Source organism: Clinocottus analis, unplaced genomic scaffold (genome assembly GCF_023055335.1).
Source record: "Clinocottus analis isolate CAN_PGR_092001 unplaced genomic scaffold, fCliAna1.0.p SCAF_11, whole genome shotgun sequence".
In the NCBI taxonomy this organism is placed as follows: Eukaryota; Metazoa; Chordata; class Actinopteri; order Perciformes; family Cottidae; genus Clinocottus; species Clinocottus analis.
Window position 1 is genome coordinate 16,780,718 of NW_027175832.1, and position 21,284 is coordinate 16,802,001.

The 21,284-nt window shown below is 44.2% G+C and overlaps 1 protein-coding gene across 6 annotated transcripts in view; it reads right to left on the reverse strand.

Moving 5' to 3' along the window:
- The window catches only part of mib1 (MIB E3 ubiquitin protein ligase 1), a 49,854-nt gene that overhangs the window by 14,013 nt on the left and 14,557 nt on the right, over positions 1 to 21,284 (reverse strand). The gene's annotated exons all lie outside the window — the stretch shown is intronic.

Sequence of the window (21,284 nt, forward strand, 5' to 3'; positions counted from 1 at the left end):
GAGATTAATGGCTGCGCACAAACATATGGTTACTCTGATGTAGGAGACGTGTTTGGCATACCGTCATCCATTAACTAAGGCTTCAGGCTCACGAAAAGAGATTCTGCATCGGAAAGTAGTCGCCAAAAGGTGCCTTCTGCCTTGGGAAAATTAAATGCTTTACAAAACTGAACGTGATCAGCGCTTATATGGTCAAACATACAGCTTTGTACTTGTGTGAACAAATAGTCCATAACACACAGCATTAACCAAATTGTTCAAGCAAACATCAAGTTAATGCTTGACCTTGAAATACAACACAAACTCCACCTACTAACTTATACTAGAGCTCTTTATCAGCGGATAAGGATATAGTTTAGCCACGCCACAAAAAATGAAAAAACTATGAAAACTGAGTAAAATCTACCTGCTGATGAACACCATTTGATATCGTTTTGGACAAATAAACCACTGAATGTGCCTTAAATTTAAAAGATTTTGTCAAAAATGTCTTTAAAGGCCTTACGTTATCCATGCTGCCTTCAGGAAACTGAGCTTGTTCCAATGTTCCAGGGGTTTGTCTGTACATTCCTTCCTCAATACCGGTAGGTTTTTTTTTTTTTTTTTTGCAGAGTCCTTATTGGAGCAGCCTTTCGAGATCGGACGACTTCAGACGATACATGAGGTGTCAGCTCATCGGGGACAGGATCAATACTTTCAGGTCCTTTGAGATAGTGAACCCTGTTCCCAACAAATCATTCACAAATGCAACACACCAAACTCTAAATGAAACCCTCCCCTTCCCACTCTGGACAGGGTGGCGCTCTTCATCATGTGCGAGAGGTTTGGAAGGCGGTGGCAGCTGGGCGGGTTCAGGATTTCACTGATCTTAAAAGACTCTCAATTCTACGACTGTCTCTAAATAAAAACCACAGATATTTAGCGCGACAAATAATTTCAGCAGCCTATAATCCCAAAACAAATATGGCTGGTTAATTTTTCAGGTCCCTTACAGATCATCCCGGCCATCACTCCAACCATAGAAGCAATTAGCTACCGGTTCACCTTGTCGGGGCCGACCTACTGCTACTTCGGACAGAGTAAACAAACACAGATAGCGCCCAGGCCAGCAGTGCAGCAGAGAGCTAAGGACAAGAACCTAGCCGGCTCCGACCAATAAAAAAAAATAAAAAAAAGGCTTTCATTACCATGCCGTGAAGAGAATAATTTTCCCTACAATGTGACCTTCCTCTGCCTGCCTGTACCTGAGGCCCCTGAGTGAGCATGCTTTTATTAAGGACTATTTGCATAAACCGGGAAGAGGGAAGATGGGTAAGAGGTGCGTTTCTATGATGTTTTGGTCATCACTTGCGCTATTCACCGGTGCCTTGAAGGTTGTTTAGTAGACACCAGATGCATTTTCAAACATCTCAGGTATAGTTGTCTGTCCATTTTGGAAGTATGTGGGGGCCCATAAAGGATAAGATTTAATCAGCCTTAAATTACCTGATATTATGGGCGTCCTGATTCAGAGCAATTTATGAAGAAGGGGCCAGCAAGACAGTCAGAGAAGCCCAATGGCGCGTTAATGTCCCATTGGTCCGAGATGACCCAATTATTTTCCCGTGCTACTCTTCCTTTGCACTTTATTCTCCTCAGCACCTTGAAAAAGGCCTCATTCTCATTTCAGCACCGGCCTTAATAGTCATAATATACATCCTTTTACCCAAAAGCCAAAACTGACGTAAAAGATATAGCGAGGACATGCAGATTATATTAGAATGAAGAGACACCTAAATCAGGAACACTGTACCTCTCAATAGCATTATGGCCTATATAACCACCATATCATTACTGAACATCACTTTTCATCTGGATTATGACATAATAAAAAAGTTGTGCATCCATCTTCAGTTGTTTGGCAGTGCAAATTTGGGGACAGTGGAACATGTTAATAAAACTAAAGTGGACTCAACCTGCTCAATGAAAATGACTTAAGTAGTTGACATCGGACCGACATGACGGAGCAAACACACTTTCAGTGTGCAAATAACAAAATTGAAAGATGACAAAATCACAAGACAAGATTTGGTAACAGCACGTTGAACACTTGACTTGACAAACCGAGGCGGAGGAAATGAAAGTCGGAGCTCAAATTACTTCGCAGCCAAAGATACAGACAGACTTGGGTACGTTGTCACCAGAGCATCCACACTCACCGGCCTCCCTTCGCTGTCATAACAGTCATCGCGCCTTCAGCGAGCCGCTAACAAAGCAAAGAAAACCATCTGAAACTCCTTTTCGTTGCCCTTTTTCTACGAACTCTTCCATTCTTTTCTCCGACTTTAAATTAAATTAAGAAATTAAATTGATGAAAACAAAACCTGCTTGTCAATATCTACACCTATGCACTTTGACATAACAATATATCCCAGATATTATTTTAACTGCATGTATATATTTTTCCATGTATGTTTTGTTTACTGATGGTATTGACTTTTTTTGTGCTCATCCAAAGTGAGAAACTGAACTAGAAATTTTGTTTTTGGCTGGCTTTACGCAAGTGGACTTCAGAGAAAAACATTCTCGATCCAAGTTTCACTTTGATAACATGTACATATTGTAGTTTAACAAACTTTCTAGGTCATTAGCAGTCTTCATGTTGAACCATCGTGTCATTTGCATCGTTTTCAGGTTTTCAGCCACAAGCTCACCCGCTCAACAGCATCTAAATGACTTCTTATCTGCGAAGCCAAGGTTTCATTTCTTACCAACAATGACTCATTAACTGCGACCGAGATACTGGCGGTTTTGCGATTATAAAGTTCCATTCAGTATCTATGAAACAAAAAAATCTGTGAAATTAACTGCATGTGCGTCGACACTGAGGTACCAAGCAGTAAATAGAACAGAGGGATCGACTCCAGGTTTTGCAGAGCGGTGGAGAATTTAGCCGCGCTGAAGGTCCTTCGATCGACGGCGACTCAGTAGCGTGGCGCACTGTCATCACACGGGCCGATAGTCGGAGGGGCTTCCATGATCTACGGCCTCGCTGCAAATCTAGCACTTTAAATCACCCCTCACTCCCTGGCCTGCCTCCCACCTTTCTGTCCCCAGAAACACATTACACTCACCCCCTCCCCCTGAAACACTCCTTTCTGTGTGTTGTAACCTGCGAGGGTCCCTTTACACACGGCAAGCCAGCAGCACCAGTATCCCCCCCACACACACACTTAAACGCAACAGAAAAAAAAAAAATGCACCATCAAATTCTCTCCCACAGTAATTGGCAGAACAGATCCAAAGTGACACAAATAAGTTTCCATATTGCAGCTGATTAGTCGGAAATTTTCTCAACAGTTACACTTCTAGGCACACATGCGGAGGAAGAAGCTGTGGCTGACGGAGCGGTTTGGTAATTAAAATCCATTGTTTGCAGACGGAAATAATAGGGATCAAAGGGCCTTGTATCAGCTCCTGCCTCTCCTAAGCACCGAGACAACCGGCCATCCGCCCCAGAGCGGGACAGAAAATGTGAACAGCCAACTTGATAATGGCGAGGGGATGGACCTTGAATGAATGCACTATGGATTACACAGATAAGGCTCCATTGAAACAACTGTGTATTCCACACAGATCCATGATTCTATAGATTGTGCAATAGAAGTTTTATCCAACAACTTTGCCTGTCAGCTGCTCCGCCTACACCCAATAATATAATGCTTTTCTATAAGGGACCGTTGTTTTTTCTTTCTTTCTTCGATATTCTTTGCATGTTCGGACACAAGAATCCACACACACACACGCACACTCAAGCACAAGCACACCAAACAACACAAACAAACAAAAATCCTTATCCTCCCTGACCTGTCATAGTGCATTTACATGGGAGTCACTGACTTCAGGGTCCGTACGGGGTTACCAAGGTAACATGGTCTACATTATTCAACAGCTAAGCTCGGTTTAGCATCAGCTTGAACGTGTCCCTCAGAGTGCATTAGGGTTACTAAAAACCAATCAGCCAGGCATTCCTTAAAATTATTTTGTCAGCTTATTCAGAATTATTTCACAGCTTATCACATAAAGCCTAAACCACTTTTGATCCTTCATTCACTTGATCAAAAAAAAAATATATATATATATATTTCACATAATCTAGCCTATGAAAGACTCAATCGTAAAAGGACTTGGTTTGGAATAACAAAAGCATGAACTAGACATCCCTAAATAAAATACAAGGTCACACAAATACTTATAAATGTTATATTATATTGAGACAGGCTCTATGAAGTACAAACGCGGGACATAGTAAAACATATATAATAATAACAATCACTCACGCTGGGTGACCAGCGAGCTAAAAATGTACTCAGTGACATCTTCTCTTGAGTTGTGTATCATGTGAAATCATATTTCCTATACTGCAAGGTCTATACTGATGTTTATAACGCTTCCCGGTGTTTCAAAAAACACAATGTTAACGTACCAAACGCAAAAACAAATATGACTGATTCCAATAAGTCAAGTAAATAGATAAAACTACATTTGTTTTTAAATGGGTGAAGAAAATATTAAAGATGCCTGACAGCTGTGCTGTGGAAGTACATCACCTTGCTCTGTCATATTTATTACCTGCATTGCTGAGGCACTTTAAGTGCCACAAATAAATCCTGCTCTTTCTAGGTTTGGCACGTGGGCAAAAAAAAAAAAAACATACCGTCAGGGGTTATAGTGCCTTCACAATGCAAGCTTTTCTCCTTGCATGCTATAGTCACTTTCCCAAAAGCTCTCTATGTCCTTGAGTCCCTTCAGAAAGAGACGTACCCCTCCCTATCCCTCCCTCTCTCTCTCTCTCCCTTGATCCCTCGTTTCCTCTCTTTCCCCTCTATCCATCCATCCATCCATCCCTCCCTCCCTCTGCTACCCTCACCCCTCCCTCTTCCAACATGTGCTATAGCAACATTGCAGTCGGGACTCAATGTTTCAGCATGCCACAGGACAGACAGAGCATTACAGCACGGCTGAGCTTATCTATTGGCTCAGAGCCACGGTTGGCCCAGCCCTAGGAGGAAGTGTGGGCGTTCTGATTGGTCACAGGGGGATTGGGGCTTGTATCGGCTTGTCCTCTGGCTGGTCTGTTGGACTGGTCCCAGCACATACAGAGGTGGACACTAGGAGGGCATTTATTATTGGGCAACTTTTCAATCAAGTCACAAGGCATGCTGCAGCAAACTGGTACCCAGGCTCTCTCGATCGTTAATGGGAACAGTCTTCAGTGAGTAATTTAACTCGAATAAGCTACAACAACATTAAGCCAAGTCTAATTGAAGAACTGGAGATAATAACCGAGAATACTGAGGAGACGTGTGTAATTGCAAAAAGGAAAATCAGCAGAATCCGTCTCTCCAGACTACATAGAGTAGGTTTTGACCTCCCATCGTGGACTACAAGAACTCACAAAGTGCGGTTCACCTGGATTCCAAAGGCTCCTTCGACATATCGCAGCGATCGGTTATCTTTTAATGAATTACAGCCGGGCACCTGTGTACAACCTTTCCCCTCACCTAGTTTATCACCTCCACCATCCTGTCATCATGAATTATCATATATCATTCTGTAAAAATAGGAAGATCTTAGAGACGGCGCCCCAGCTACATTTTATCACGTAAAACCCCAACATTCTACCATCATGTACTGACTGTGTGTGTGTGTGTGTGTGTGTGTGTGTGTGTGTGTGTGTGTGTGTGTGTGTGTGTGTGTGTGTGTGTGTGTGTGTGTGTGTGTGTGTGTGTGTGTAAGAGAGAGCATATGGTGACAAGAAGGGTCTCATACATTGTCCTCAGCAGCGACAACACCTTCCCTGTCACCTCTCTTTATTTCACCGATAGGGTTGTTGGCTGGTCCATCTGGCTCTCCTCACGTGTATTAACATCTAAAATCGGACACACTTCAAATCATGAAAAACAAATTCACACCAAGCGTAACAATATAAACTGTGCGCGAGCGTACACGCAGCTACTTGTGAGTGGCCGACTGCCAAGTAAGCACAGGCTGGAAGCTGCATACTGTGGGTGTGTAGTACGCGTTTGCCTCTGAGAAAGTGTCTTGCACACATATGCACCCCTGCAGTGCATAAGTATTTGTGTAGTTTGTGAGTCACTTAACGGTTACATGCGGCGCCAGTAAGGCACGGTGAGAGATCAGAGGAACGAGAGGCAGAGGAGCTTCCCCTGCAGTGAGGCTGGAAGGGAACAATGGGCTGCTGGATCAGAGAGCCTGGCTTCCCCCTCCAGCACCCAGGTAGGTTGGCCCATTCATAAATCACTTTTATTCCTCCAAGCGCTCAACAGCCTCACCTCTTCAAATGATGCACTGTGTAAAGGGATGAGGAGGGAGGGGCAGGGTGGTGGACAGAAGACGGGAGGTGGGAGGGGGACTGACGAGAGAGATGAAGCGAGCACGAGGAAGAGCCAGCACCGATGGAAGGGGAGCATGGAGATTTAGTGAAAAGGCACAAACTGGACTCATTAGAAGGAGCTCTAATCCCTCTACGATGTTGACTGGTGGGCAGCACACTGACAGGAGGAATGAAGACAAAATGAACAACCGACCACGACTTCACCAGCACAATTCCCAGTACAAAACTTTTCAATCTGAGCGGAGACCAGCCTCTCGCTTTTGTAAACTCAAAGGGGATGAGCTCTCATTACGTGGAACAATCAAAAACTCATGCTTTATAGTTTTGTAACATGGAATCACAAGGGAACCTATCAGCATTTCTGAAATTGATCAAAAGAAAACTATTAAATGTCAAAGCAAAGACGAATCTCTCCAAATTAATCTGAATTAAATACAAATAAAAAAACAAAAATATTGAGTGTATTCACCCCTCCAAGTCAATATTTGGCAGCAGATATAGCCTTGCCTCTGTGTGTGAACACGGCCGCAGCTCTGTTATGTTGCATAAGATCAGCGAGAAACAAGCCATTTTAAAGTCTTGCTACAGATTCTTGATCAAAAGCCTGCTGCAGAGAATTATCCTCACAGCGTGAGGCTGCCACCATCACTACGCTTCACGGTGGGGACTGTGTGTTTCTGCCAGAGTGTGTTGTTTGACCAAGCATAGCGTTCACACGACTAACCAGCAGCGGCCCTTCCAGAGAGAGTCGCGTTTAACCTTACATCACTTTACGTCACACACTCGAACATTTTCTAAAATGCCTAAAAACACCAGATGCTTTTTTAAAAATACAATACTATGCACTTAATTTAGATTAATAAATGCATAGTTTCAAAAAACATTTCTCAAAGAAAACTAATCAGCTTTAGTGAATGTTGCATTTCTTCATCCTCCGAAAAATAATCTGTCTTATAATTATTTTGAATTTTGAATGGAGATATGTCTCGAGGAGCACTCGTCGGGGGAACAACACGTCCAACCCCTTCATCCAGTGAAAGAAAGCACATCCATTAGTCGACCCTTTTCTTATTGATCGATTAACTGCTCAGCTAAACATTCAGCCCAGCGCTATTCATCATGGTGGGAAGATGTAAGCCGCGCTGCTGAGTTTCAGGGGCAGATGGGATGTCGGGATGTAATTGAGATTAAACTGGTGGGTTGGGTGGCTGGAACAGGCAGGGTGGAGACCCACTGGGGATACACAAAACCCACCGGGGGCATCGTCGGTGGAGATGGTTAGAAACCTTAACCAACTGAGTAGGAAATGAATGACCACCATCAGCTTCAAATGTACAGTAAGTGCATGTACCGTGAGTGAATTTACACACAGTGAGGGAATTAAGGCTGGCTGGAACATTTCATTTTAAGTGGTGTGTGCAAACATAAGAGACTCCAGCGTAATAACAGGTGGACATTCACAGTTGCCATTTATATAGCTGCCATTCTGCATTTTGATTGGCCATATAAGGTCAAGTTTTGAGCAGACACATTAACTTGGAATCCATTTTGCCTCGCAAATGGTCAATTCTTCTAACAGCCGTAAAGATAAAGTAATCGAAAAGCTATAAATTGCGGTGACAATACATTAATTAAATTGCATACTTAAATTTATGCAGAATTATCTCCACCGTGAAAAAAGGGCCCGAGATATAACTGCAAGTAGGGGTAGAATGACAGGGCGCTTGTTAAAAGGCTTATCAAATCAAGGAACAGAGAACTGGGTGACATTTTATTCGGGCTCATGAAAACACACTTTGACAGATGTTCGTGCTGTATTGAGGGTGTTTTTGCGTTTTCACAATCTCCTTCATTTTAACGGGAAATGCCACAGTCTGGTTTCCATATGATTACCTTAAAGAGCATTGGCTTACACTTCCTGGGGCGTTCTGCTTGGTAAATGCAGGTGGGGGGTTAGTAATGCTGTCACTGAGGTATAAGAGGAGAGGCGACGAGAGAGTGAGCAAGATAGGAGGGCACAGAGGACGTCGCTTCTGTACAGTATAGATGTGCCCCATGATGAGACCAACTAATTAAACAGATTCTTCAGTGGCCGCGCCTCGGGAAAGCTTGAAAAAGACACTTGAAAAATAATGAGAGCTCAAAAAGTGGAGAAAGCAGCCCAAACTTTCCAATGCCTCGGAGGTGAGGTTGCCACTTATCTCCCTGCATTGCCAAAAGCAGTCTAAGAAAATAAATAGATAAATGGGGTAACTAAATAATACTTCATGCCGACAAACACCACACTTCCTGCACCACACATGCACCCTTTTAAAAAAGGTGGGCACGCGGAAGCTCTTCTATGACCAGCGTGTTTGAGTTCTGCTTAAAAAGAAGACTGATAGAGACCGGGGGTGGTCAAAAGGACACAGAGAGGGAGAGGGTGGTATCAGAGGAGGCGGTGATGCTGGTGGTGGTGGTGGTGGAGCTGCTGGTGAAGGATATAAAGCAGGGGCGGGGGAATCAAGAATATACAAGTGGAAGCACGAGACACCACTTTATTTGGAGCTACTAAAAATAGCGCAGCAAATGGTAACAGAGGCTAGCTGGCCTCATGCTCCTCTCTTCTTCCAGGCCGGTGGAATCGATAGGCAGGGAGCTGTAGGGGAGGCTTCCCGGAGCCTGCAGCCAACAGTTGCTGAGGGGGGAATATAGAAGAGAGAGAGAGGGGGGAGAAGCAAGGAGAGGAGCAGAGTGGAGTGGAGCGGAGCGGGAACTATTTTTTGCACTGCTTGACTAAATATGGTCAGGGAGGTGGTGAGACAAGACACAGGAGCAGCCCGGCAACAGGGGCCGAGGCATGCTTCAAATGCTTGGCTTCCCACAAAGTGCTAACTGTTCAGCTTAGCCCTCTGCACTGTGGGGTAGGAAGCCGCTGGCTGGTTGACCTCATGTCCCCAATTTGCTGCACCCACCCCCAGAAACTGCAGCAGCATCTCTACTTCATGTTTTCATAGTAAAAAAAAAAGAAAGAAAAAAAGGTGACCCTGCAGATGCACTATTAAGAATGCATAAGCTGCATCTTGGAGATTCACAAGCGCAAAAAAAAAAAAAAAGATGTAAACTACAAAAATACTCAAAAGATATTGCAATATCCTCTGTCTCCAGTCCCTGACAATCGAATTGACATGAATAGCAAGGGACTATTAAAAGTACAGCTGTCTTCTACCGCAGAGGCACAGCGACGTCTTTTCTTTTCTTTCTTTTTTTTTTAAATACCTCGATCACAATTCTGCTCTCAACCCATTCAATAAACTACCTCTTCTAAGCTGCTGTGTAAAGTTCCACTGAATAATAAAAGCGCATTTTAGGAGCAGAATAAAGCTCTGGGGCTATGTGTGTGTGTGTCGATGGAATAAGAAAAAGGCAGGGTGGGAGGACGGTTGGTACACTTTCTGCCTCCTCCACCGACCAGGGCATCCTCCCAGCTCTCTCCCCTCAGAATGCACATGATGGAGAGGAGTGCTGCAGATTTTTTTTTCCACCCCTCCTTCTCCCCACTCTTCTCTCTCTGCCTCCCCTTTTTTTCTATTTTTTTTCCTCTCTCCAAAAGGCATCTCTTCATGTCAGCTCTACGTCTTCCTCTTCTAAAGGTATGACTTGTGTTTGTATGAGAACGTGTGTGTGTGTGTATGTGTGTGTGTGTCCTTTCTCTCCTCCCTCCCCTCAACCCGTCCGCCCCCACCCCTCCTCCTCCCCCCAATGATAGAAGCTGATTCAGCGAGTCAGGCGTGCACCCGGCACACACGATGGCTGCAGCAGCTGGAGCGCTCTCTAGGTCATTATGGCTCTCTTCACTACGGGAAGAGGAGGAGAGGAGAGGAGGAGCAGCTCAGATAAGAAACTGATCCGACAGGTAATATATGCTCTTCCTTCGCTTTCGGACGGAGTTTACCCCTGACGGGCCTTGGCGTCTCCTGTCCTGTCTCTTCACTCTCTCGTCTTCGGATGCGATCAGTCATTAACCGCATGGTTTGCCCGTGAGTCGCAAGGGGAGTGGAATGCACTGTTCTGCAGCAGCGGCAGCACTGGGACAGAACTTAACCAGAGACAACCTTTGGGTTTTTTTTTTCTCTTCTCTTGTTCCTCTTATCTTAAAAGAAGGAAAGAAATAAAGCCTTTAAAAAAATAAATTTAAAAAAGACAAAATATGGAGAGGAAGAGGATGCAGGAGGAGATGGAACAGGGAAAAGGGAGGCTGGGGAGTTGCTAAGGTCCACATGGATTTTAGCCCGTTTTTTTTTTTTTTTTTTTTTTTTTGCACTCTCCACTCTATCTCTCTCATCTTGTTCTTTCTCCCTCCCACCCTCTCTTGTCTTGCACCCTCTCTCTTTCTCTCTCTCTCCCCCTCTCTTGTGTTCCTGGCACTGGCCGGACATGCTGCAGCAGCACAGCTCGTTGGCTCATTAGGCTTCATGGTTGCAGCCCTGCCGCTATCTAATGACGGACTCGTTAACTCAGACCTGCACTGGTGTGAAGAGGCATTCCCTTATGCACAATTCGCCCTCTGCGTCCGACACCTTCCAAGATGTTTTTTTTGTCACCGTGACTAAGGATACTATAATTACTGGGACTTTTAATGTTCTTTTTTTTGTCTTTTTTTGTCTTTTTTTAAATACATTATATTTTTTGTGGTCTTACCAGACCGCTTTTCAATTTAACTGAAGGGTTGGGGTGGGTCACTGGTGTTCTAAATTGATGGGAGGTAAGTTTAAGGACACATCTCACTTTTAAGTCCAAGGTTGGCTGATTGGGGCAGAAGGATGGAACGTGGCGACCAGAGGGATGACGAAGCATCAGAATAATGAACAGCGGGCAGGTCAGGAGTGCTGAACGGGGGAAAAGCGGATTGACGGCACACAGCTGTGAGAAGTGTATTAACTCAGATGTGGGTAGGGAGGTGGGGGTGTATTGGGCAGCAATGGTTGGCTGAGTAGATGTGTGTCACCGGCTGAACCCACAGCACTTAGGGTAGTAACCCAGATCCTTCTCTCTTTGCTATAGGCTCGGCAGGGCATGCTGGGCACACAGTACTGCAGTGCTATCGCCCAAACTAGAACAGACACAACACGTTCCCCAACCTTCATCTCGCTGAGTGTAGGAAGGAATTTCAGCCCCCCTCTCTCTTCTACTTGCTCACCCTATCGGGTGGCTGTGACATTTCCTAAACAGGACGTCACACCTTTAGGACCAGGCTCATCCACCAACTGTCACCTCCAGTTCAACCGCCCCTCATTGCTATTCCAAAGCCTTCCACTGGCAAAAAAAAACAAAAAAACACTGCACCAATTTTCCCGTTTATTACGTTCTCTGCCACCAAGTCTCAAAAACTCAAATCCAAGCCGGGCATCCTGAATCCATTTTTTGGTTTTACACCCATTGCCTCAGCACGCAGCCGGCTAGCTAGCTAAGCGTAGTTATAGGCCGTGTTGACTTGTGGAATGTGTTGGTGCACGGCAAAGACTCATTAGAGACTTGCTGAACAATTCTCGCCACCATGCAAATGGATATTGATCTGTTCCAACCCCCCCCTTCTGCACAGACAAGTGAGGTTTGATCAGAGAAAAAGGAAGTGAGAAATGATTACCATAAAAACAGTGATCTATGTGTGGGGTGAGAGAGAACACGGTACGGAGAGCAAGCGAGGGAGAAAGAGAGCGAGAGAGAGGTGCTGGTGGCGGGTGGGGGTATAGCCTGGACCAATCCACAAGTGCTGAGTGGGCATTAACGCCTTCATGTGACCTATGGCCTGCCTCTGCGCCTAAAGCCCAAATCCTGCTCACAATAGCTTCCTGTTCCACTTGGATCACTCTCATTTTCAAACATCAGCAGGCGCTTCGGGTTAGCCTCTGGGGACGTTGCTGACACAAGAGAGACAAGCAAGAGCTACATATTGCTAAAAGTGAGAGGTAGGACAGGGGAAAGGAGGGAGGGTGGGAAGGTGGAGGGGTGAAATAGTGGGGCGGGTGGGGTGAAATAGGAGAACGAGATGGCGGTGAGGGAGGCAGACCGAAAGAGAAGTGGGAGGAGGGAAGTGAAAATGTTTAGTGTGTCAGCGGGGCCAATCAGCTTATAGGTGCACCCCTGCTCCCAGGACACACGGTCCAGAGTATGATGATCATCCTACAAGACAAGGCGCACACAGAGGCACCTTACACTATGGACTTTCTGTCAAGGCAAAAACTCTTCCCATCTTTGCTGCCGTTTTTTTTTTTTTTTTTTTTTTTGTCCAACCCCTTAATCTACCTCCTCAACATTTCACCCTGGAAGGAGAAAAAGACCACCTTTTAACTGCAGTAAAAAAAAAAAAAGGAAGGAAAAAAAGGGGCGCTGTATTCCTCCCCCTTGATCTTTCTAGTTTCTCCCAGCTGTCTGGAGGACAGCGGGGGTCACCGGGACAGTCGACTATGGTATGGACTGCAAAACTTCTGTTATGTTCAGGGGCGGGGGGACTGGCTGTTCAGCCTTACATGGCAACCAAAGGAAAGCCTAGAGTGTTGAACTGAATTTACACTCAAAGTCACCTTACGGTGCAGACTACCATACTTGGGAGAGAGAGAACGGCGAGGAAAAATGTTCTGCTCGTAACTTCCTGACCTTGGCGAAAGGTGAGACATTTTCATACCTATGATTACCTCCCTGGTGTACATACTTCTTTATGTACCCATATGAACATATGACAGCTATGGAATGTAAAGAAGTATGTATTCTTGGTGAGGTGCAAGTCTTCGTTCTGGAAAAATGATGTAGGGCAGCAGTGTCTGAGGATATGTTTGTGCTTTGCAGATTGTTAATGTGACTGTTATCAGGGTGTGTGAGGAGAAAAAAAAATCAGGCAACGTATAGAGAAAGAGAGAGGGGCAGAGAGAGAGGAGCAGAGAGAGAAGGCATGTGAGTGGTAAGGCTCATACATTAGCTATACTGTCTCTGGGCAGTCTCACTGCAGCAATATTCACTGTAGGGAACTTACTGCTTTCTAAAACAGGCTGACTTAGCCAATAAAAACCTCTCATCCAAGATCTGCCATCAAGTCATTGGACAATTACGTTAGTTAGCAGAATATGATAGCAATCATGTTTCCAGATCGCTCTGTCAGCTACTTGCCCCTTACACTAACTATGGGCAAACGTGAGGCCTTGTGACATCGTCATATGAACAGGGCCTCCTTTCATTATTGGGCGATTTTGCTGCATTACAGCCCTTGAAATTCGGGCAGCTGCAACTTAGAAGCAACTTTAGCGGGCCGTGAGAGGTATGCCGAAGCCGCACCATTAATACCATAATCTTTTCCAGTGCTCCCACATGGCTGAGAGGGAAAAGAAAGCACGGTGAATTAGACCAAAACTCTGCCACTGTTGCTGGCTTTTGATTTTTTAAATATTTTTTTTGCATGCGACAGAAAGAGCAGGAAATAGTTGCTGAGGAGGCAGAATGAAGAGGCACTGAGGTTGCTCCTGCTCTGTACTACCGCTGTATCATATAGCTTCCGTGTTAACAATATTGTGTGTTTAACTACGACTCTCGTCCCTTTATGCCGCTGCCCTTATCCGCACCCCCACTCCACATCCACCCGGCTGCCCAGTGCTCCCCCTCCCCTCCTCCGATTCCTGCTCTCATTGTTCACGTTTGCTATGCTTGCCAAATGCTTTGCTGGGCTGCATGGCAGTCAGATTAGACCATCAAAAAGTGACAATGCAGGATCAGAGTCAGCTGATTCCAATTGTTGACTGCTTCAAACAAATAAAGGCAACAGAATATGGACAGAGGCACAGAGAGAAATGAGGCGAGGCGAGGGGGGGAGTAAGGGGAGTCGTTTGCATGGAGAGCTATTCATATCTAGCCCTTTCACCTATTTTGAACCCCTCTCTGGCCTGTGCTTGGATCACAGACAATCCCTGTTCCAGTTTTAGCACAGATTTACTTCTCTAATGTAGATACACTGCTCTACTGAAGGTAATTTGTTCCACTTTGGCTCGAACTTGAAAACCTACATCAAAGAAACACAACAAATAAACTAAACATGGAACAAATTAGACCATTAGTACAGGCCAGTTATCCGCAACTATTTGAGGTCTGACAAATTAGATAGTTCTTGGTCATATAAATAAATAAAATTGTGTGCCGTTAACAGTAAACCGAGGATGAAACTGCGAAACTAAAAACACATTCAATACCTGTATACATAAATTGCTCCTTCGTAAAATTAATATTTATTTTCCTTAATTTCAATGTTGTTACATTCGGAAGACTGGAATCAGTGCCTACAAAATGTATCCCGCAGTGGAGCAATGAAAAGGTGTGCATATGCCACTAGTAGTACGACAGCTTTATTCTAATGAAATACAAGACACTTCATTCTGAGCTGATTAATATGCCAAGTGTAAGGCTCGCTTACTCTATTCTCCTTCAATGAGAGAAATATCTAAACCGACACTATCGGTATGTACTCTGACAATCTGCATGTTCTTTTTTTTTTCTTCTGATGAAGTTGGATCATTCCAAACCTAAATGCATTTTTTTTATATTTAGGAAAACATCATAATGAAGCTGCATTTATTTGTCTTTAGTCCTTTTTTCTCTCCCACCATTCTGACCCATCTGCATGATGTTCTGTTTAGCTCTCTTTTTGGTCAAGACCTCAGAGGCGTGTAGGAGTACATGGCTTGCGTTGCATGTTTCTCCCGGGCCCTCAATAGCAACGACCTGCTGTCTGAGTGACAAACACAGCAGATGCTGACATTATCAAATGCTGAGTGCCCTGTCGTCCCCCCAGCTTTTGCCCTGTTATGGCCCTTAGACGAGGTGAGCAGCCCGGCCACCTGACTCTGAGCGACTGAGAGTGTGTGTGTGTGTGTGTGTGTGTGTGTGTGTGTGTGTGTGTGTGTGTGTGTGTGTGTGTGTGTGTGTGTGAGCAAGTGAGCAAGCATGAAATGTGCATGTGTATGTTACAAATAGACCTGCCTCTGGTGTGCCATATCAAGCTGGCCCTACACTGACCTCCATCCGGTCTACAAGCAGCGCTGTAGATCCCTCAGCTGTCATTCGGCCACTCTGAGATCCGTATTCGTGCCTTGGCAGAAAAGTCAATAATTAGAACAGCTGACCTATGCTTCAAATTCCTCTCACAAAATAGTGTCAAAGCAACATTTATACTGGTAATGATGATGAAAGCTGAAAGAAAAAAGTGAAATGTATGATGTTGCTCTAATATAGCGATGGTTTATTGAGCTTATGATTGACGACTAGCACAGGAATAGTTTATTAGCGGAAAATGTTACAATACTGTACATCTGTTGATCCCCTGAAAGAGAAATAAAATAATCTTCCCTCAGTCACTGTTCAAACTGTACCCTCGACACTACAAATCATTCTCTAGGACCTAAATGACTGGTTTAAATTAATGTTGTGACTTGACACCCCAGAGTGCTGCTGTAGGAGTGTGAGTGAGAGAGCTTGTGTATGTGGTTATGCCTCTGCATTTGTCTGTTGGCCGTCTCGGTGACCGCAGCGGCAGCGTGTTTGCAGCAGGGCCCATCTGTCAGAGCCTGTAATTGCTTCATGACTCCAGGACATTTGACTCAAGTGCACTGCCACAGATTATTATTATCCTTTTCTCAGGGAACATTTTTTTTTCCCCCTCACTCACTCGGAAGGGGGCAAGCATTAAACTTAAAATTTTTAAAAAAAGTAGCGAGGAGGATAAATAGACTGCCTGGGTGGCAGCAAAGGAGAAAGTTAGGTAAGGTTGATCAACTGCACCTGTGTCTTATTGGTGTGGTGGTAAATGGGGTGTAGTGTGCGAAATGTAATGTGTGTCACGCAGAGTGGGTGAAGGTGAACAGGCGAGATACAAAGCAGGGGAGCGAAGGAGACAAATTGTTGTCCATTTCAACTAGTGAGTGGACAGATCTCAGCGTTTTAATAAGATGTGTAAATGCAACATGGCCTTTCTCTGCTCAGTGTGTGTCTGGCTCCTATTGGATAAAACTTTCCTGCAGCAGAGCCTTTGTGACTGTTCACTTCACAGCAGCTTCGCAAGTCCGTCTCGGAAACAGTGATTCCACAATGCTTTGCTAAAGCTGGTAAAATGGAACCAAATCACCTCTTGAATGGATTTGGTCCCCTTCAACCAGCTGTAGCTATGCTTTGATGACAACAGGAGCTCCTTTTTGCCGCAACATCTTCAACACAATCACTGTAATGGCAGCGGGCCACTTCTTAACGATGACCGGCTCATGGCTTTCTTCTACGAACATCTGCACTGTTTAAAATTGTAATGTCTAATGTCTTAATTCTGACCAATAAAGAAACCAAATCCAGCTTCAACACTTTTCTATGGTCCACTTTCCTGACTGTTACCTCTCTGCCTCCAACCGGATTGATATTCTGACCACACTATCAATAGCTGTTTCAAAAATAGCATGGGGTGGATGCGCAGCGTGCGCTATTTCAGAAACACAGCACTTGCATGTCTGCACGGCTGTCTTGCTAAGACATCCCCTAAACTGACTGTCCCTGGAGGCTAACAGTCAATTACACTGTGGGTGGGAATAGGCAAAAGAAAATAAAGGAGACATTCAATGCAGCTCAGCAGGGGTACAATGGTGTTGTAAAGTGCTTTAAGCAGAAATAAGACTATAAGAATAAGAAAAAAGGGCAAAATATAGCTGTTAAGCGACTGCACATTGCACAAATTCAAACTCCTTGGCCTCCAGCCCCTGATACCGCCTGCATTGGTGTCGGACAAGCCGGGATAGACGAGGGCCAGATGTTTTAGAGGACAGGAGCTCAACGCACAAATCACAGGAGCAGGCTGCTCTCCAACAGTTACAGTCCCACACGCTCACGCGCCGTTAATGCAGAACAGGCAGGCAGATCAAACCAAATTCCCTTCACACCGCGTCTCCCGACCACCCTCCTTTTCCTCTGCCTTCCTAATTTGGTGCTCAGCAGTACACAACCACAAAAAAACTCCTGAATTATTTGTTTGACAATCGATCTAAGCGCCGTAATTTATCCAATTTGTCTCATTATACAAACTGATTTGAGGATGTGGGTACGGCATACATGGAATATGTATTAAATTCATTGTAAAAAAAGCACGGTAGTCTCCATTTCTTATGAATTTAAAGTGTTTTCCATTGGACCAATAACCATGAAATCTATTTGGCGTACCGTAAGAGGCACTAGCTTACTCAATTACAGTATAGTCTGACTTGATTAGCCTAGTCTGAAATGAGCAAGAGAGAGGGCGAAAAACTCCTGATTCAATCGTTGGCAGCCATGAAGAGCATGTGAATGAAGCAACAAGCGCCTAGAAATGCAAACATTTGTCCAATTTGGGCAAATTTGCCTTAAAAAGGGCCCACAACACGTTTTAAATCTAATTGTGATCTCTGTTACAATGCTGCAGCCTATTAGTACTGACAATATATTAGTAAATACTGCCTTTTGGAGCACAGTGTGAATGATAGCAGAACTCTCAATTACCATGTGGGGTTTGCCTGTATGATGCCATATTCAAAAAAAAAGAAGGAAAAAAAAGCTGAGCATTATATGAGAGGGGGAGGAGGGCAAATAATACACGGAGGTGACACGTAAAAGGGCACAGACCGTCGCTGCAGGGCTTGTTTGGAGCCCGTTTATGAGTCACGGGCTATTAATCGTATTGTTTACAGTATTGTAGCAGCTACTTGCGTCTCGCAGCCCGAGGGAAAGACACAGATACGAGCCAGGCTCCCCTTGCAGGGCTCGGGCCGCGGTAAACACACTAGGAGAAAACATAATGTGGATGTCCGAGAAAATCCGTTCCTCAACACGTAAGTACCGGTTGTACCAGCACTTTGAATTTAGTAGTAATTGTAAAACTTAACAACTAGGTCTAATTTATTAGGAAATGCCTTCACACTCTGTAGTGGTGCTTGTATGTGTGTGAGAGTGTGTGTAAGTAATGAACAAGGTGAAATATAGTAAAACTCCCCAGCTCCTGCCGCACCCCTGTTGATAGACTTGATTTGTCTCTGTATTTGGGACTCCAAGTTGAAAGATTCATCTGTCACCCACAGGGTTCTTCCTATACGTCTTCCTCAATCTTCTTTCCACCGCTGGAAGACAAACCCTCGCTCTTAAAACACCCAGCCACATCACACACACAAACAGACACACACACACAGACACACACACACAAACAGACACACGCACACAAACAGACACAGACACACACACCACTTGAGCCAAAAAGCTAGCATTTGATAAAGATAACTTACATCGCTTACGATGAAAGGAAAGCGTAATGGGGCATAAAGTGGAAGCATTTTTTCCCCCCCGCCCTGTTTAACAAGAGTTGTATTCGTTTTGATGAAACGATAGATTAGACTTGTTTAAGACATTCTGTGCCGGTGCTCAATCCAAACACGAGGAGGGAGCATGAACCTACAATCAGGAAGCATTAATGGCATCGATCGGAAAACCAGAGGGGCTTCATGTCATATCCTTCATCCGAGGGGCTTCTGATCAACTTCCAACCCCGAGCGCTTTCTTCATGACAGATGTCAAAGTCACTTTTTTTGAAATATGACTCGATGGTAGGAATTCCTCTAAGCGCTCAATCGAAACAACTGCCTCTCCACTAAAAACACACCAGACAAGGTACTTTCATTTCAACCTAGGGAGAGATTTTCGAGGGCTTTAGGACTTTTGACTGTCTTCCCGATATTGCAGGTGCTCGAGCGTGAAATAAAAGTAAATGGGCAGACCGGAGGAGGCGACATATATCTTCGTTTCTCTGAAGGCAAGGGGACAGTGTGGACCGAAGCAAGGAATGCACACAGAACACAACAGCAGCCCTGATACCGAAAATACTGTTACTCCAGCACTTTTAGTCGTTAAATCAATGATTGCGACAGTGGACCAGCTTTCTGCTGCTTTAACCTGAATCCTGGTTTACGCGTACGCATTACACACCTATTGCATTTTAATATGTAAAATGGTTTACACTCTGCCAGTCTGTTACTTTGTCTAAATAAGTGTACTATTATTCATCAACGTTTAAAAGCTGTGCAATAAAACACCACTCCGTGGTCTTGTTCTATTGTTTCCCACATGAACTGGGATTTCTGACTGTATGGCCCCATTTTATGTGTTGTGTCGTGTGTGTGTGTGATTTCTATATATTTTTGTCTTTTGTGGGTATAATTTAAAAATTAAATGAGATGTAGATGAATCAGACAGACTCTACAAATTAAATTGAATTAATTAAATCATTTGTAAAAGGATGATCAGTTCTGGAGAGACCTGCAGAAGACGATCGGTCCAGCAAGCTAGTTCTGCATCTTTTATAAAACAAATAAATACATAATTCAAGATTTATTTTAATTTGCACTTGTTGCTGTTCATACATTGTCTTTATTTCTTTGTTGTATTTTTTATTTCTGTCTGGTTGGCACACTGTCTCTCCCTTAAAAGTGCTTTGTAATGTGTCACGATCATTTTGATAAACCGCTTGTGAGAGAAAATAAGTCATTCCCTCACGATATGTGTGCTAATTAAATGCATTTGACAGTAAACCTCAATAGAGATTAACCCATTGACAGCTGATTTTCCAGTTTTTATATAGTTATTCGTCCAAGTCAATGTGCCAATCAGCTGGTCAGTGTACCACACAGGAAACGGACACTGGCTTTTGACAATCTTTTCTGCAGAGGTGGAGGGTTGGGTCTGTCCAGGTTGGTGGCAGGTGGCAGGTGGTCCACAGCCATCTGACCTCAATTCGTTTTGTCCTCATGCCAAACGAATGAATGCCAGTGGAGTGGAATGACATTTAGCCTTGGATAACCACGCTCACGCGCAACCATACACGCATACACACGGAAAGCGCTCAGGAAACGGATGTTAACTCTTATAGAGGCCGATCTATCCTATAACACTAACCCTGGAACGTCAATGTCCATCAATTTGAGAGACCCCGGATGAGCAACCAGATACAGACAGCCGTCTCACTGAGCCATTGTTAATATGCTCACGGTTGAGAGACTAGAATAAAGTAGCCAAAGAGCGGAGCAGTAACCTCCTACAGCCAGAAATAGCTACGGCCAAGGACAAGGCGAACTGCTGCCACTTCAGGCCAGCCTCCGCTCACAACACACGGTGACGGACCAGCTTAAGAGTAAAAAAGAAACAACAAATTAACTTCAAGGGCTATTAACGACACTAATAAAAAAATAACTCAAAAGTAACACAGATGCTTTCAAGGCCTAAAAAGGTAGTCTCATGTCAACTTGAGACCATGCCATCTGTTAGGGAGATGGATGAAGCCTGAAGGCCCGCTTCAAACTTCAATCGATGTCAAACTAAATTGAGGTCCCAAAGTAAATTGTATGTGATCAGTGAGGTAGTGGAATTGAACATATTTTAGCTTCCATGGCTGAAAAACTCTCAGGTGGAATCTGTGGAAGAACGTAAAACATCCATTTATATTTGATTTATTTTAGATTTACTACCCTTTTAGACTTTTAAAAATGTTTCAGGGCAAGCGTCACGCGAGACTGCAGCAGTCTGTTTGGAAAATGCTGAAACTTTTATCGAGAGGTTTTTTATATTTTCCCTTGAACACATTCAATGCAACAATAATCCATGACTGAAAATGTATCTTTCCAGGAAATACAATTTGTGAAATAAATGCACAGTCATGCTTTATTTCATCAACACTTTAGATGAAGAAGTGTTTCTGTTTAAGTCGATAACCCGACCTAGTCCGTTTAGTTTAGACCTGTAGGTGGCGAGGCCACGTCTTTCATCCGACGAAGGATGATTAAGTAAGGGATTAGTAGTAACAGACTAGTGATTGTAC